The sequence below is a fragment of the Dermochelys coriacea genome, chromosome 2 (assembly GCF_009764565.3).
Source record: "Dermochelys coriacea isolate rDerCor1 chromosome 2, rDerCor1.pri.v4, whole genome shotgun sequence".
Classification (NCBI taxonomy): Eukaryota; Metazoa; Chordata; order Testudines; family Dermochelyidae; genus Dermochelys; species Dermochelys coriacea.
In genome coordinates this window covers 175,303,034-175,321,519 of record NC_050069.1, presented here as the reverse complement: position 1 = coordinate 175,321,519, position 18,486 = coordinate 175,303,034, and positions in this window count along the sequence as shown.

Below are 18,486 nucleotides of genomic sequence, written 5' to 3'. Positions count from 1 at the left end.
ATCTGCTGCATCTCATTGCGCGATCAAAGGTCATGGAACAAAGATCAATTCTTTGACCAACATCTTTTAAATTAACATTTCTTAGTGAGATCATACTGAATGTATCAGTTTTCATCTGTATTATTCATTTATTCCCATTAAAGCATGTACCCATAATTCTAGGTGTGAGCCATACACATATGGCCAAATCTGTTACATGGAACAAGCCCATTTAAACTGGTTTTGCTCTATGTAAGGACACTACAGGACTGAGGAACAGAATTCCAACTTCCCATTGCTCATGTTGCCTCAGCAGTTCTCCCCTACTACAGGGCATGGGGAGAAATCATAGAATATCAGGGTTGGAAGGGACCTCAGGAGGTCATCGAGTCCAATCCCCTGCTCAAACAGGACCAGTCCCCAATTTCTGCCCCAGATCCCTAAATGGCCCCCTCAAGGATTGAACTCACAATCTTGGATTTAGCAGGCCAATGCTGAAACCACTGAGCTATCTTTGCTGTCCCACTGAGCTCCCCTGCACTAAATAACTGATATGGCCACATTCCCATCATTTCCTCAATCTCCATCAGCAGCAGAGGTGGAGTTAACCTCACTCCCCCATGCAGACTATGTTGCAGAACAAAATGCAACTTCAGAACTCCATTCTCTGGTGGGCAGGGGGGTTGTGGAATCTTGTTGCATGGAGTCCCTGCGGCTTGGTCCTCCACTCCAACAAAGCGTAGGTGTGCCTTGCCTGCCATTGCCTTCTTGCAAGGATGGTGACAGGATTTACCCCACAGCGAGAACTTGCAAGTAACAACTCATTTATCTTAGTGTGGCTCTTTTCTGAGAGTTGGACAAGAAAGTTATCATGAGAGAGAAAAGAATGAAAAAGTGTTGATTAGAAAATTTAATCTTTGATTTTTCAGATTTCATCTGCATTGTGCTGGAATTTGTAGTGATTGTAATTTGTATGATGTATTCTGCACCTCCCTATTGAAGTTTTAATGCAAGAATTGAGGAAATGATTTGTAACACTTCTATGGCACTTGACATGTTCAAAACAATGCACACACATTAACTAGTTAATCTTCACAACTCCCCTGTGAAGCAGGTTAGTAAATATAATCTCCACTTGTTAGAGAAGTAATTTGGCAGGGCAGAGTGTCAATGACAGAACTGGGGTTAGAACTCAGGAGGTCCTAATCTTAAATTCTATATACAAACCCTCTGATCATGCTGCCTCCAGAGCAGATACTCACTAATTATATATAGATCACATATATTATATATATCTACATAGACACAAATATTAGTTTAGGTTTAGAGTAGCAGCCGTGTTAGTCTGTATCCGCAAAAAGAACAGGAGTACTTGTGGCACCTTAGAGACTAACAAATTTATTAGAGCATATAACAGAATGTAGGAAGAGTTGGGCAGGTACACAGATGGGCACTGGAGTTAAGCCTTAGTTACCATAAATCCCTTAGTCAATATTTCTTTACAGAACATGTGACTGTGTCCAAATCAAGAGGTTTTTAATTTCCAAGTTTGTACTGTCACTATCTATGCTGTCCTGTTCTGTGGATAAACAGAGGGCTTCAGTCAGCAGTGTGTCAATAAAGCACCTTCCATGAGTATTCAGTCAATTTTTTTTTTAATTCTGGTATTTGCAGCAGTGGATTATTCCCAGACTTCAAATGGGTACCCATTTAAAGTCTAATGCATGGTGTGGCATTGAGATTTGGTTTGCCCCAAAATCCTACACCACAAGTGACGCAGCTAGAGCTGGTGTGAGTTTCTTTTCCAAAATGGTTTGATAAAAAATGATGCTTCTGTTGAAATCAAAATATTGTCTTAAAAAATGCTTATTTAAAAAAAATATTGTTTAGAATAAAACTCAGTGACACGGAATAGTTTAATTTTTCATTTCACAGTGACTTTTCAAAACAAAATTCATTGTTTTTTATATTAAAATACTTTTTTAAAGTTAAAAAAAAATCAGAACAAAATGTTTTGATTTTATTAAAACAAAACATTCATCCAAAGTGAAGTTTTTTCAGAATTTTCATTTTGGAGGAAAATTCTATTTTTTGTTTGTTTTCATTCTGTTTCAAAATGGAAATTTTTTTGATATCATAGATTCTCCTAGTTCTAACTGTCAGCTATCTATTTATTCTCTGCCAGCATAGTTCCTCCTTTGGGTGTGATGAAAACAAACCCCACTTTTGTCCAATATGTAGCAATAATCCGGGTGTATTTTGGATATCACTTAAGGTGAATACATGAAATGCCAAATGTGAGGATTAAAACTTGGTCAATGTCCAATTTAAAGATTGCTAATTATTAGACAGTAACACATGAACAGAATCACTATCAAAGACAATACAGGATTGTAGCTTCCATATGCTTACTACTTACCCTTCTTCTGAAATCTCTTTAAAGCTGCCAGAGGACTTGGCATTGACACTGCTATCCACTAAAGAGATTCAGAAGAAAAGAGTGAGTAAAAAGAAGGGTTATTCATATGCTTGTGCTACTCCACATCCTTTAACGTTGGGACAAATCCTGAAGTCTTTCGCCAGTCCTTACCTGAGCAAAACTTTCAATGAAGTCATTGGGAGTTTGACTGAGAGGACCTCAGGACTCTCTGTTGGAATGATGACAAACACCCTTTATAAAATCTTTGCTACTAAGTAGTCCAGTAGCTTCCTATATAGAGCATAAGCAGTTTGCTTTACTTCAATATTTTGTTATTGTTTGGTACCTATATTAGTATGCTACGTAACTTCTTTCCTTGGACAAATGTCATGTATATTTATCCTATAGCAATGAGATTGTAATGTGTTGTCAAAGCACCTAACTTCAATATAAATTTTGCTTATGCTAACATTATAGACTGCAAAAAGAAAAGGAGTACTTGTGGCACCTTAGAGACTAACAAATTTATTAGAGCATAAGCTTTCGTGAGCTACAGCTCACTTCATCCGATGAAGTGAGCTGTAGCTCACGAAAGCTTATGCTCTAATAAATTTGTTAGTCTCTAAGGTGCCACAAGTACTCCTTTTCTTTTTGCGAATACAGACTAACACGGCTGCTACTCTGAAACCTGTCATTATAGACTGCATAATTATACAAGTCAGCTATTATTAAAATGTCCATATTAATAAATTACTTATTATATTAATGTCATAATGCAGACTTCTTTGATAAAGGAAGAAGCTTTGTTCAGTCCCTTATTTTGCCCTCTCTTTACAACTCCTGTTTACTGAGTATGCTGCCGTTTTGAATGATTTCTTAGCAAAGCAGAAAGTGACAGGGCCTTGATCTTACTCTCATTGCAGTTAATAGAAGTTTTGCCTTGCATAATACCCCAGATCAGGGATTGAGCACGTGAATCAGTGGGAGCTGGATTGGGATCACATATTGTATCTAGTCCTTTCCATCTGATGTCAGCTTCTTCCTCTCTGCCACCTCTCCCAACATCCACCCTCAGTTAAATAGCAAACTGTTGCTCCAAGCAGTGTTCCCAGCAAATGAGGAGTATGGCTAGGACAGACATAGGTAAGTTGATGTAAAATATGCCATGTCTATGGTCCTGAAGGGCAAGCAAGTGAATTATGACCTGTTTGAAGGACGCGTGTCTTGATGAGTTTATAACACTGAATCAGTGGTCAAAAGAAGGAACAGAATAACTAATGGAATTTTTCTTATTCATCTATCTAAGTCTGATATAAGAAAGACATAGGCAGATACATCAAGGGTTTGTGGCATTGTAACACTCCAAAATATCTGCAACCTCCAGTCCTTATCTGCTGCTAATTAGTAATTGAAAAATTCAGATTTCCATGCATCTGAACAACATCTCATTACTTTGGATGATGGAGACCAACATGTTTGTGGGTTTGAATTGCTCACATTTTAATCTTCTTTTTCGATTTTTCACTCAAAATATATTTCCCAATGTTTTGAGGCAAACAGTTCTATCCTCTCCTTCATTCCAAGACCCAGTGATGCAATAACCAGCAGTAGATGAAAGGATGATACACACAACTTGGAGATGAATATCTCTTTGAAAGCTAACATGGGACTGACAGTCCTATAAACGTAAAGCATGTGCTAATGATCATAGACACATCATTGCCTTTTGCAGCATTCTCATCCTCATTGATTATATCCACGAATAACTTCTCTTTGGCTATGCTTCTACAGAAAAACATTCAGTGCTCATAAACCATCTTTTTGTTTAAGATTAATATTTATGGCAAAATCCTCTAATGTGAATGCAGTTTTATCTCTATAAATATTCTGATATCTTAAGCTCAGTCCCCTGACTGGCACAAGCTATTCTAGTATAAGTACAGTTATACTGGTATAACTGCATAGCTATGTTGGGGGAAGAAAAAACCCATGCACCCCCTACTCTCGAAGCTATGTTGGGCAACCTTTTAAAGAGTAGACCAGGCCTCAGTTGCCAGGCAGAGAGGCAGAAGATAGAGACAAGTTTAGGAACATTAATCAATACAGTTCACTACTAGAAGAATTGTGGTTGTCTTTAAATACTTCTCATCTTTACATATTCTCCTTGTTTTCTCCCCCTTTCCATGTTATTCTTTTCCCCCATCTCAATTTATTTCTCACTGAAGTATTCTCTCTTCTCTCTCTTTCTTGTACAAAATAACCTTTTTCCTCTTGGGCAATTTCTCCTTGATTCCTGTGCTTTCATCTCTTCCACCTTTCCACTTGAATTCTCTTTTATCTCCCCCTGCTCCTCCTTTTCAGATCTCTCATCTCCTCACTGTTTTCCTTCTAGAATAAACCAAAATCAAAAATTTTAGGATATTTGAAATTCTGGTCCTGAATCTTAATTTAACAAGTTTTTGCTGTCTTTATAATGGGTTGAACCAAAACTCAAAATCCAAACAACCTCAATCCTTTACTTCTACCTGGACAACCACCAGATATGGGAACTAGCAGAACATAAGAATGGCCATACTGGCTCAGACCAAAAGTCCATCCAGCCCAGAATCCTGTCTTCCAACAGTGGCCAATGCCAGATGCTTCAGAGGGAATGAACAGAACAGGTAATCACCAAACAATCCATACCCTGTTGCCCATTACAGCTTCAGCAGGATGACTGTAGTGATGTTTTGGGGGTCCATCCACATAAGAGGTGTATGAAAGGTGCAATCTGAATGCCATGCTCATTGCCCCTCCCTACTGATGAATCCCAATCTCAGAATATCCATCCTTTCTATCCCTTTCCTTCATACCAGCTCTCTCTCTCATGTCCTTCCTGAGCTGCTAGCTCTTCAGCCTTGCCAACAAGGCTCTCCTGTTCAAAGAGGTGGACAATCTGCTTTCTCCTGGTGACCACTAAGGTTTGACCATCTATAGCTCTCTCTCACTCAAACCGAAGTTCAACAAATCAGAAGACAATCCAAAATAAACGTTACTTATTGCCAACCTGAAATTAACATAATACCAACTCAAATTTTATGTATGCTCGTCCCTGCTGGCAGGCCTCCCAAGCAGGGAACATGCATTTTTCTGTATCATTGCTAATAACCTGGTATCCTGAAATGAGCAGAAAATACACAACAAAATAGCTTGGGGCTGGTCAACATTGTCCTCCCCTTTTATCAGGTTCAGTGGGCTATTTCAGAGCCTGTTGTTTCACTATCCCTTCATCATCAACAGACAAATTGCAAAATACTCTTTATTTAATTGTATACATTAATTTTTTTTCCTGAAAAACCAGGGTCCCAGGTAACTTTAACCATTGAACGCATCACCAGAGCTCTGAACCCATCCAGTCTTTCTGCAGGCCCCTCCTTTTACTACCCTCCTCCATCCACACACACTCAATTTATTTGGTTAGAATTAAAAGAACTAATCCTGGTATTTTCAAAGGGGCTATTGGCATTAGGATCCCAACTTCCACTGAAATTCAGTGGGGATGACAACTAACTCCTTTAGTCACCTTTAAAAATCCAAGTTAAGATTTTACAGGAAAGTATTTCCTTTTTCCATGATGTTGATTCTATGAAGGCAAAAAAAAAAAAAAAGACTCAAGCTGCCTTGAAATTGAAGTAATCTCATTTCTCCATTAGTCTGAGCCAGACTGTGCAGCCCTTACTCACCCTACTCATGCAAGTAGATCCGCTGACTTTAATGGTCTTGTTTGTATGAGCAAATTTCCCATTCACACAAGAGTTGCCCAATCTAGCCCTTTGGCAGTGAGGGTCTTGCAGGAATTGCAAATAATCCCACAGATGGATTTAGTTGAATAAGATTTTTCCTCTTTTCTGTATGGCCACAATTGAAAATTGTAACAACCAGGATACTAGCATCAGACTTAGTGGTCAGAACAGGAGCTAGGAGTCAGGCCAAGCAAGTACTGGGAGGTCAAAGTGCAGGATAGACCAGAGAGCAAACCAAGAGTCAGGCATCATGCAGGGTCGGTAGCCAGAGTCTAGAGTCCCCTACAAGCAGGGCCTGGAGCAGAGACAAGCACTCTATACAGCTGCTCAGACAACTCCCCTTCATGACTTCCTGGTTTATATACTGGTATCAGCCAATCAGGGAGCTGTCTGAGGCTGCCTCTTTGGTCCTATTGAGTGGTACTTCTTGCTGAGCCCAGTCTCAAAGGGTCCTCCTGTGGGAGCCCAGCCTAAGCCTGATGTGCGGGTGTTAGAGAACCCAAAGCCTGATAGTCTCAAGTTCTAACCCTGCAGGTTCTAACAAAAAGAAGAGCAAGTAGGAAAGATGTTACAGTTGCCTGCTTTAAAACACCTTAGGGTCATGGGGCAGCAGGTCAGGCATAATGGCCTAAATTCAGACCTGGTATAAGAAAGTACAACTCTATTGACTTCATTTGAATTGGAGTTGCTTGCACTACGTCTGAATTTTTCCTTTTTCCCCCCACCTTTTTTTTAAAGTTTAGTTTAAAGAGAATATTTTCTCCCATCAGTGCACTATAAGATTAGCAAGAAGGTTAAGGTTAATGGGAACAGCATGGATGCATCATGCATAGCATGATACTGATGTTTGTCATTCACAGATCCCTTACTGACCTCAATTTGTTATCTCTGAAATCTCACCATAAAATCTCACCACCTGACTGAGCCCACACAGAGGATGAGAAGCTTTTTTTGAGTTGAACAACCCATGCAAACTTGTCTTGAAAGACAGTAAAATAAAATTTGGAAACCCTGGTTAACTTTTCCAAGATACAGAATATATTACAAATGTTTTATGCCAAATGTGTTTTAATCTTGATACAGAGATAATGGAAACTAAAGGGATTAAAACAAGAGATTTTCAAAAAGCATCTAAAGGAGTTACGAGCACAGGTCATATTGGCTTTCAATGGGCCTTCTGTTTCTTATTCCCTAAGTGCTTTTGAAAAATCTACCTCGAAATAAATAAATTCTCCTAAAAGAAACAAGCACTTACTTAAGAGTCAGGTCACCCTGAACCCTGATACTGGCTCAGTCCTGACTCAGTGTGTTGCTTTAGGCAAGTGTTTGCCTTTTCTTCTTTCAGTTTCCCCATCTGTTAACTGGGAATAACACTTTCTTACCTATCACAGTAGGGTGTTCTGAGGAATAACTAGTTAGTTTCTATACACTATTTTGGACCTATAAAATACTATAAAATGCTATTATTAAAATTCTGTTATTTTATCTGCGTTTTGGTTTGAGGTACCTGAGATGGTGAAAGATACATGTTTGATGTTTTAAGAATGAGTCTCACTGTCTTTTATTAACAATTTCAGAAGTGAAGGATCTTCACCTTCAGGAGATTCTCCCTGAAGTTGAAAGTTGGTAAAGCCAACCTCATGTACTGACACTACTGCTCTGTACTCCTAATTACACATAGAGTGATGAGCACTGTATAAATAAAGCTTGCCTGGTAAACAGTAATTGCCATGTTGTGGTTAACCACGACGTTAATATTAACATCTGACACTTCAGTCTCTATGAGGGATTTTTTTTTAATTTATTAAAGGCTTAGGGGGGAAAAACATAGGGCTGGATTCTCAGCTGGTGTAACTGGATGAAACTCCACAGAAGTCCACGGAGTTGTAATCATTTACATGTGAAGAAGATCTAGACAGGAACACTGCAAATGATTTTGAGGAGTTTTGGTGAAAAATTGTCACACATAGATACAAACTATATTCAGGTTGAAAAAACGGATTAGGTACTTCATTACCATTGAATATCATATTGGTTGAAATGTTTGGTTTTAAAAATGCAGGATGAGTATTTTTAATAGCAGCATCTCTCTAGGGATGGTATTTATTTACTTTAGTGCATGTAAAATATGCCAGAATGACAGCCTGGGAAAATGAAAGCCTGTGTTCATTCACAGAACAAGTACAGGAGGAGTGTAAGCTTCCTCTCAGTGCTCCACACATACGCCTCAATTCACAGTGGGAGAGGACCATTTCTAGAGAATAAGAGGGCTGATCAGTCTTCATGCTCATTTGGCCTTTGTCCTGTTCCCCTCCACTCATCAAAAGTGCCAACAGCATTGCTAACAAATGCAAGTTTTGATGTGGGGTTTTTGTATTGTGGACACATGTCCACCTGGAAGTCAACTGGGATCACCAAATTCATTTCACACATCTAAATAGCCAACAGGATGGTAACAACATTCTTTCACTGCCATTATATACTGAATTAGAACTGGAAAGCTAGAGGTGAATGTTTTTAGATCCTGGAGTCAATTTCTTGAGTCATTCATTGATCTCATGTGTATCTTCTCTTTCATTTGTCAGAGAGAATGTGCCCCATCCTCCACAATGAGCATCATTTCTGTATAGGGAACAGTGAACACATCAAGTGTCAACTCAGAGTTTACCTGGCATTCTTCCATGTATGGGAGGGGAGTGGACTCATACATTTTCCCACTTACAGAAAAGTTTTGATCCACAGACTTCCATGGTATTATCATGGAAGAAGGCAATATTGAACAGGAGTGAAGGTATCACAATTTGACATTTAATATGTGATATGAAACATATATTAGTAATATTGAATATTTAAATCCAAATTTAATATACAATATGCATATTAGTAATCAAAATACTGCATCACAATAAGTGAAATGTGGAAAGATGCCTGTGTATCCTGTTGTATATTTTACTATAAAAACAATTATAATCATGAATTTATGTGTTTATTTTCATGAGCAGCATGAAAATAGAGATATGTAAGATTATACAGTTGTGTTTAAAATTCAAAAGGTTTTATTTATCATGAAGCCAAAAATTAATACAAATGAAAGTTTGCATGCTAAAACAGAACTCTTAACTGTGAAACACCTTGCGCTGTTTATATACATTTGTAAATTGTATGCATATATATGAATAAACTAATATTATTAATGTATACTGCACTAGTGTCCCTGGGTCAAATCCTCAGCTGGTCCAAGTCAATGGAGCTATGTTGATTTACCCTAGTTGAGGATTTAGCCCTACATTTTTATTTCACAATAAATTACAGGAACATGATGTTGATGATAACTAAAAATCTGCTCCCTTTTTTCCAGTAGCTAACTTATCAAATCTGTCCATGGACTAACTGATATGCCCCATACACATGTGTGTGGCATGAAAATGAATATGAAAAGAGATGAACCTGCATCTACTTCTCTACAGAGAGAGGTTCCACATGTAACAGAAATTTTCACAAGACAGTGTCACTCAAAACCATAATGTTTGCTATCTAGGACATTCACTCCTAGATGTATGGTTTCAGAGTAGCAGCTGTGTTAGTCTGTATTCGCAAAAAGAAAAGGAGTACTTGTGGCACCTTAGAACTAACAAATTTATGAGAGCATAAGCTTTCATGAGCTACAGCTCACTTCATCGGATGAAATGCATCCGATGAAGTGAGCTGTAGCTCACGAAAGCTTATGCTCTAATAAATTTGTTAGTCTCTAAGGTGCCACAAGTACGCCTTTTCTTTTTACTCCTAGATGTAGAATCCCTGAATTGTTTTGCACTGAAGGAGAAGAAGAAAAAAAGACATAGAACAGTATTTTATCCTTTAGAGACTTTTTTTTTTTTTACAAATACCACTGTGCTACAGAGCTACAAAAAATATAAGGGGGCAGAAACATGATCTCTGCATTGGCTCACACTGGTGTTCAATACATGGGGAAGTCAATCTAGATTGTACTGTTAATGAAGGGGAAAAAACCTCATCAAAATTGAAGCATGGCATAGGGACATTTTTAATTGAATAATTTTTGGATTTTTTAAATTGTTTCAGGGCTTGTTTTTCCTCTTTCTTCATAGAAATCAGTTTTTTTTAAAAAAGTTGTATTCGTTTTTCTGTAGAGCAAAATTGCATTTAGCAGCTATTTATCCAAAATAAATCAGAACTGGACATAGTATTCCAGTCGTAGTAGCACCAGTGCCAAATACAGAGGTAAAATAACCTCCACACTTCTACTCAAGATTTCCCTTTTTATGCATCTAAGTATCCCATTAACCTTTCGGCCGCAATGTTGCACTGACTAGAAACTCATATTCAGCTGATGATTCATGACCCCCAACTCTTTTTCAGAATCACTGTTTCCTTGAGTAGAATCCCTCCTCCTGTCCTAGATGTATACATTTAACCATATTACAATGCATATTGTTCCCTTGATAAACTGGGCACAAACAATCCAGATTGCTCTGTATCAGTAACCTGTCCTCTTCATTACTTACTACTCCCCCAATTCTTATGTTATCTGCAAACATTTTCAGTGATGATTTTATGTTTTCTTTGATAAAAGTAGTAAATAGCATAGGGTCAAGAACCGATCTTTGTGAAACCCCACTAGAAACACAACTGCTCAATGATGGTTACCCTTTACAATTACATTTTAAGACTTATCACTTAGCCATCTTTTAACTCATTTCATGTGTGCCACGTTAGTTTTATATTGTTTTAGATTTTTAGTCACTATGTCGTGTCGTACCAAGTCAAAGTCTTACAGAAGTCTAAGTGTATTACATCAATGCTATTTATCAACCAAACTTGTAATCTCATCCAAATCAGTTGGAATAGCTGGCAACGCAGTTGTTGCTTGACAGATTCCACAGATACTTTCACGTGTGCAGCACAGTTAGTTGTTCTAATAAATTCAAATGGGAAGTTCTGCACCCAGAGGGAAGACAAAAAAAGAATGTAAAATGATTCAGGAGTTATAAAGAACCTGTTTTTTTGTTTGATTTTTTAATGCAACCTTCACATTCTACTATGCCACTGTGAAATTAACAATACTGAGCAAATATCAGGGCTCTTGATTGGTTTAAATTTAGTCTAAAATAAGATTATTTTCTAGAGGTGAATCTAGTTCAAAATTTTCTTCAAAGCATGCAGCCTCATTTACATGCACATTTTTAGAGAAATAGTACTTACAAGTCTTGTGGCATGGAGAAAAAAGAATGTTTTTTAATAAGGGGAAGAGTAATTCAGATGAGCTTAAGTGGAATTTTACAAGGAAGCTGGAGAAAACTAACACCAGATGGTTCCACACAATGTAATCCTCCTACTTTCGGAGCCCTCCTACAGGAGATCATATTAGTTATTAGAACAAGCTCTCACTCACTGGTCATACCCAGGGAGCAAAACTAGAGCTGGATGGGAAATGTTTTTTCCATCCTGCAAAAAATTGAATTCAAACATTTTCCTATTCTGGGGTGAAAGAGGCAGCAAGAGAACCACTCAATAAGATCTCAGAGTGGGCACTAATTGGGGATATGACAGACCCAGGTTCAAGTCTCTGTTTTGTCCAATTCAGAGCAAACATCTCTCGATATTCACTGGTCCAGAGAAAGAAACATACTCCATACCCCAGTGATTAGGGCACTCACCCAGGATGTGGGAGATGCAGGGACTTGAATCCACAACTATGCCCTAATCTCTGGGCTACAGAGTCAGTTTCTCTCTGTCTGGCCCAGGGAATATTTAATTATTTCTTCAAAGTAGAACAACTCTAACAAGACAGCTTGAGAGAGAGGCTGACTATAACCTGGTGGTTATTATACCTGATCTGTGGGAAACCCAGGTTCAAATCCCTGATCTGTCTGTATAGAGTACTTGGATACAGAGGGCTTGAACCTGGGTTTTGTATATCCCAGGTGAGCAGCCTAACCCCTGGAATACTGTATTTCTTTTTCTCTCTCTCAACATAACTTTTGTTGGGAAAGGTTCTGAGACTTTGTGCAAAAAGTTTGCTTCAACAAATTGGTATTTTTGAATGAAAAACTGTTTTGTTGAAAAAATTCCAACCAGCTGTGGGAATAACACAGTTGCTAGCCCTTTGTGGAATCAGAAGCTTTATACAAAAGTTAATTCTTTTATGGTTCACTTACACCACCCAGACACAATCCCCAACACGGCTTGTGTGTGCACTCCACAATCTAATCTAACCAACTTTTTCATGCAAATGACTACACAGTTTATATATTAAATAAACAACATTGGTAAGATTTGTTACTTTGGTCTGTTCTGCAACTCTTTTGTTTATAGTAATGTATCCAACAATAGAAGAGTAGAACAGCACTTAGATTCATCTGGTCCAAAATCAAGAGATTTAAGAATCCCTATTCCTGATAACTCTCCCTAAATTGCAGCTTCTTCAAATCTTCTTTTTCTTCTCGGTTATTCATTCCTTCAATCAATCAGGGAACAGAAACTCCACCAGGTGATTTCTAACCAGTCACAGGGAATAAATACTGTACAATTTTCATATGTCAAGTATACAGCTATTTGTGATCAGTTCAGAGTTTTAAAAAATTCCCCAAATAGAGAGATGATTACATACAATAATTAGTAAAATTGAGAAACACAACAAGCTTGCAGACACTCCAGGAACAGAAAGAGGCCGAATCAATCACCCTAACTTTTAGTTGTTACCATGTACTTAACAAGGTTACTAAGAGGTCACTTTGTATGTCACCGGGTTGGTGACATAGAATGAACTTGTATAAAACCACTTCTTGGATCAGGTTATCCAATCATGAGCAAGCTCACCCACCGGAAAGAAACTTTATTCCTCCAGCTTGCTCCAGCTGACTATATTGCTTGGCTGATAGTACAGACATCTCCTTTTTGTACTGTAGTTCCCTTCTCAGCCACTCACTTCCACTTACATCTTCTAGTTCTTTAAGCAACCACAGTGCCAAAAATGTGACTGATCTGGCCCTTCTTTCCTATTGACTTGCCCACAAGTCAATCATGATTTTTACAGATTTGTTTTTCAGAATTGCTCACCAAACATACTTCCATTTTTACAAACAGTGTGAGGCAAACACTCCTCTATGCCTTTGGTCTCTGGAATTCTGTGTGACTGGCTACTGGTTACACATCCTATGGTTTCTATTCCCTGAATTGATGACTTACCTTCTAAATAAATAGGAGCGGTGCCCAAAGAAATCACTAAGACATGTAATTTCCCATGTAAAAAGGTAAGGAAAAATAGGTAAGCAGTAAACAGGCCTAGAAAATGTTACTGTCCTCTGTAGCAGTAGAACATATATTATATATATATGTTTATGTACGTGGATCCCTGATTTTAAAATAGCTGGATTCTCAGACAACTTAAGAAAAATACACCAGATTTATTGACTATCTTATCTAATACACTGTACTTTTTCTTGTCACATTCCTACCATGTAACTGCATGTATTGACCAGGTGAGCACTTTGGGCATGAAAACACTCATTTGTGCATGGATATCTGGAGTTGGATGAATAAAAGATTTTCCCTCCAACATTCATGTGAACAAATGTAATGGATACTAGTCAAGGTGCTTAGGGAGCCTCTGGAAGGTGCTCAGCTACCATGGTGATGGGCATGGTATAAGGCACCTGAAAATAAAACCCATTCATACTAATGTTTGCTAAATCCAGCTCATTAGATTTTCTGAACACATTTACAATTTCCTCCCCCTGCATCCCTGCACTGTTCACCCAGCCAGCTCTCCTGAAACGCCCATGCTCCAAGAGAGACCACTAGAGTCTGTACCCTTCTCTTCTTTGTATAGAAACTTCCCTTCACAGGAGGATCTCAGAGGAGAAATCGGCCGAGTTAGCTACACATAGCTCAATCTTAGAGGGCATGCATCCAAGTACCTAAGGATTATTGCATTTCATGAGCACTAAAATGACACCTTAGGCCTTGTCTACACTGGCAAGTTTCTGCGCAGTAAAGCAGCTTTCTGCGATGTAATTCCCAAGGTGTACATACTGCCAAGCCACTTAGTGCGCAGAAACTGTGCAGTTGTAGCACTGTAAACAAACCCACCCCAACAAGAGGCGTAGAAATTTCTGTGCTGGGGTACAGCACTGCAGTGCCGGTGTAGATACCCTAGTCAATTACAGCACTGAGGGTAGCCTCTGGGAGGTGTCCCACAATGCCTGTTCTAGCTCTCTGGTCATTGGTTTGAACTCTACTGTCCTGCCTTCAGATGACCAACCATGAGCCCCACCCTTTAAATTCCTTGGGAATTTTAAAAGTTCCCTTCCTGTTTTCTCAGTGGTCTCAGCACATCTTTCCAGGTGGCCATGCCTGCTCCATGCACCAGGCGATCCCTACTTGGAGCAATGCCGAGCTGCTGGACCTCATCAGCATTTGGGGAGAGGAGGCTGTCCAATCCCAGCTGTGCTCCAGCCATAGGAATTATGATACCTATGGACAGATTTCATGATGCATGACAGAAAGGGGCCATGACTGGGACACACTACCATGCAGGGTCAAAATGAAGGAGCTGCATACAAAGCATGGGAGGCAAACGGCCGCTCTTGTGCTGCGCCCATGAGCTGCCAATTCTACGAAGAGCTGGACACGATAGTCAGTGGTGATCTCACCTCCACTGCGAAGGCCACTGTGGATACTTTGGTGGTTTGCATGCCAGTTGAGAGTGGACTGAGCCAGGAGGAGGAAATCTTGGACAAGGATGTGGAGGGAGAGGGGGACCCAGAGGCAGAGGATGACTCCGAGATCAGAGATGCATGCAGCCAGGAGCTCTTCTCTACCCTGAAGGAGGTTAGCCAATCACAGCTGTCGGATCTTGGCAAAGTGCAAACAGGAGAGGTGGCCCCTGGTATGTGGCTTTGATTTTGGGAATCACTGAAGCGAGTTGTTAGGGGCAGGAGGGTTGCAGAAAGCAGGCTTGTGTCTGTATGATGCACATACCACCACATGCCTAGTCTGAGCGGGGAACAGGGTGTTGATTGACTCTCTCACTTCATGGGAATCTGCTTCAGAGATCTCCACAAAACTCTCATAGAAATACGGTGCAGTCCACTGCCCCAGGTTCTTTGGCAGAGCTGCTTTGTTTCTTGCCCCAGTAAGGGTAACTTTCCTGCACCACTCTGCAGTCACTGGGCGGACAGAGGGCCCATTACTGCAGACAGGCGAACTGTATAACTGTAGCCAGGGCAGAAGCTACAGTATTGAAGAAGACCTTCCCTTGCTTCCCTGCTCACCCTCAGCAGCGAGATATCTTCCAAAATGAGCACAGCCTATGGAAAATGTGGGGACAGTAATGATTATAAGGCCCCTCCCCCCCCAGTACTGGCTCTCTCTAAGAGCCACGTACCCAGTGTACAATATGGTCCTGGAACACTGATTTCCCCTGCCCCTGAAGTTACTCATCATTTTGGGGGGCTTGTGGCTCATGTGTGCTTGCCTGGGATCAGCCAGTTAGTGACAGGTATGTGAATAGTGGCTGTGTTTTAAATCACTGAATCAGTAGTCTGTGTGTTGCAAACAATATTGCTTCTGTAAAATATTGCATTTTGGCTTCACAGAGATGACCTTGGGAGCCCAACCTCCCTCTTTGTTCTTGGTGGCAGAACGGCTGCATAGAATTAGAAAGCAACCAAGAAGAACTAAGGAGGACTTTCTGCATGAGGTCATGATGCACTCCACAGCCGAAAAACAAGAATTGAAGGAGTGGTGGGACAGTGAGAAGAGGGACCGAAAGGACAATACAGCGCTCCATAATGAAGCCATGGAGCGGCTCTTAGATGATATGAAGCACCAAGCGAATATGCTCCAGGAGATACTAGCACTGAAAACTGAGCAGCTCTGCACCCACCCTCCCCAGCAGCCACTGTTGCAAAACTCTTTCCCATGCGCCCCCCAGACACCGCCAACATACTCTTACCAACCTCCTGGCTCCAGTCTTTACCCACAGCATTACACTCCTCCCCTGTCACAGTCCAGCATGGCGGACTCCCAGTACCCACTGCACTCAACACCCGTCCCTCTGCAGTTTAGCCCTGCTGAAGTGCAATACCCACTGCACTGTACTCCAAAGGACAAGGCTGTATATGATACCTGGACATACACAAATCTTTAGCTGTCCCGGGACCCCACCTCCTCCTGGGACCCTCCCTTCCCACATCCCCCTCAGTGCTGATATGTTTTTTTGTTTGTCTCTCTCCTCCTGTTATTGTTTTTTAATAAAAGAATTGTGTTGGTTTGAAAGCAATCTTTATTCCATTAATTGAAAGCAAACAGATCCCTGCAAAGCAACAGTCAATTTTCTTAAACCTCCACGGTGCATCATCTGCACCAATCACAATCACCTCCTAGCATTACAAGCACAGCACTCCCGAGAACAGCAACAAATATTAGTGGCTTTCAGCTTCAAGTTGCTGCCTGAAGGCAACCCTGATCCTTAGCTGCATCCCTCTAATAGCCCTGGTCTCTGGCTGTTCAAATTCAGCCTCCAGGCACTGAGCTGCGGTCCAGCCCTGAGTGAAGCTTTCATCCTTCTCTTCACAAATATTATGGAGCGTACAGCATGTGGCTATAAGCACAGGAATATTGTCATCGGCTAGGTCCAACCTCCCATATAGGCAGTGCCAGTAGGCCTTTAAATGGCCAAAAACATGCTCAACAGTCATTCTGCACTTGGTCAGCCTGTTGTTGAACCGCTTCTTGGTGCTGTCAAGGTTCCCAGTGTATGGCTTCATAAGCCACGGCATTAAGGTAGGCAGGGTCTCCCAGAATCACAATGGGCATTTCGACTTCCCCTACGGTGATCTTCTGGTCCGGGAAGAAAGTCCCTGCTTGTAGCTTCTTGAACAGGACAGTGTTGTGAAAGATGCGTGCGTCAAGCACCTTTCTGGACCAGCCAGTGTTAACGTCTGTGAAATGCCCATGGTGATCCACAAGCACCTGGAGAACCATAGAGAAATACCCCTTGCGATTAATGTACTTGGTGGCTAGGTGGGCTGGTGCCAGAATTGGAATATGCGTCCCATCTATCGCCCCTCCGCAGTTAGGGAAGCCCATTTGTGCCAAGCCATGCACAACATCACGCATGTTGCCCAGAGTCACAGTCTTTCAGAGCAGGATGTGATTAATGGCCCTGCAGACTTCCATCAGCATGAGTCCAGCAGTCAACTTTCCCACTCCGAACTGGTTAGTGACCAACTGGTAGCAGTCTGGAGAAGCCAGCTTGCACAGTGCAATCACCACGTGCTTCTCCAACAACAGGGCAGCTCTCATTCTTGTGTCCTTGTGCTGCGGGGCTGGGACGAGCTCATCACACAGTCCCATGAATGTGACTTTCCTCATGCAAAAGTTCTGAAGCCACTGCTCGTCATCCCAGACGTGCATGATGATGTGATCCCGCCACTCAGTGCTTGTTTCCCAAGATCAAATGCGGCGTTCCACTGTGGTCAGCACCTCCATGAATGCCACAAGCAATCTCATGTCGTAGCTACTACGCGTGACAAGATCAATGTTGAACTCCTCTTGCATTTGTAGTTTAAGGAATAACTCCACTGCCACTCATGATATGTTAGAGCGAGCGAGAAGCACACTGGTCAACAGTGCGGGATCCATTCCTGCAGACCAAAGAGGCAGCGCACACAGACACAAACCACTGAAAGATGGTGCCAAATGCAGATGGAAGCAGAGGGATTGCTGGGAAGAAGCAATGCATCATGGGGCATTGGAATAAGACCCATGATGCCCCATGACTCCCTCTGCCTTCCTACAACTCTTAGCAGCAGAAGAGGAAGAAATGCTCTGTGGGATAGCTGCCCTGAGTGCACCGCTCCGAATACTGCTGCAAGTGACGCAAGTGTGAACATGCTATTTCGCAGGCAGCTGACAGTGTGAACGCATATCAGCCATTTCCCTTCAGCGCTCTCTGAGCAGCGCTGTAATTGCCAGTGATGTAACTTTGCCAGTGTAGACATACCCTCAGAAAACTTTCCAGCAGCTGACTCCAGAGGAGGAGATGATTACAAAAGTGTTGCTTTGAGACTGTAGAAAAGTATCTGACCAACATCCCGCCTTACTTTATACTTCAGCAGTAGGGTTTGTAGAAGTTAGAAAATGCAGTGACCATAAAACGACTTAGGCCAATATTTTCAGTACAATGCGGTTACGTTAGAAGTTGTGTGCTTAATTCTCATGCACTGCCCTGAAAATTATTCCCTTAATATTAGCCTGGGATTTAGGTAAAAAAGACAA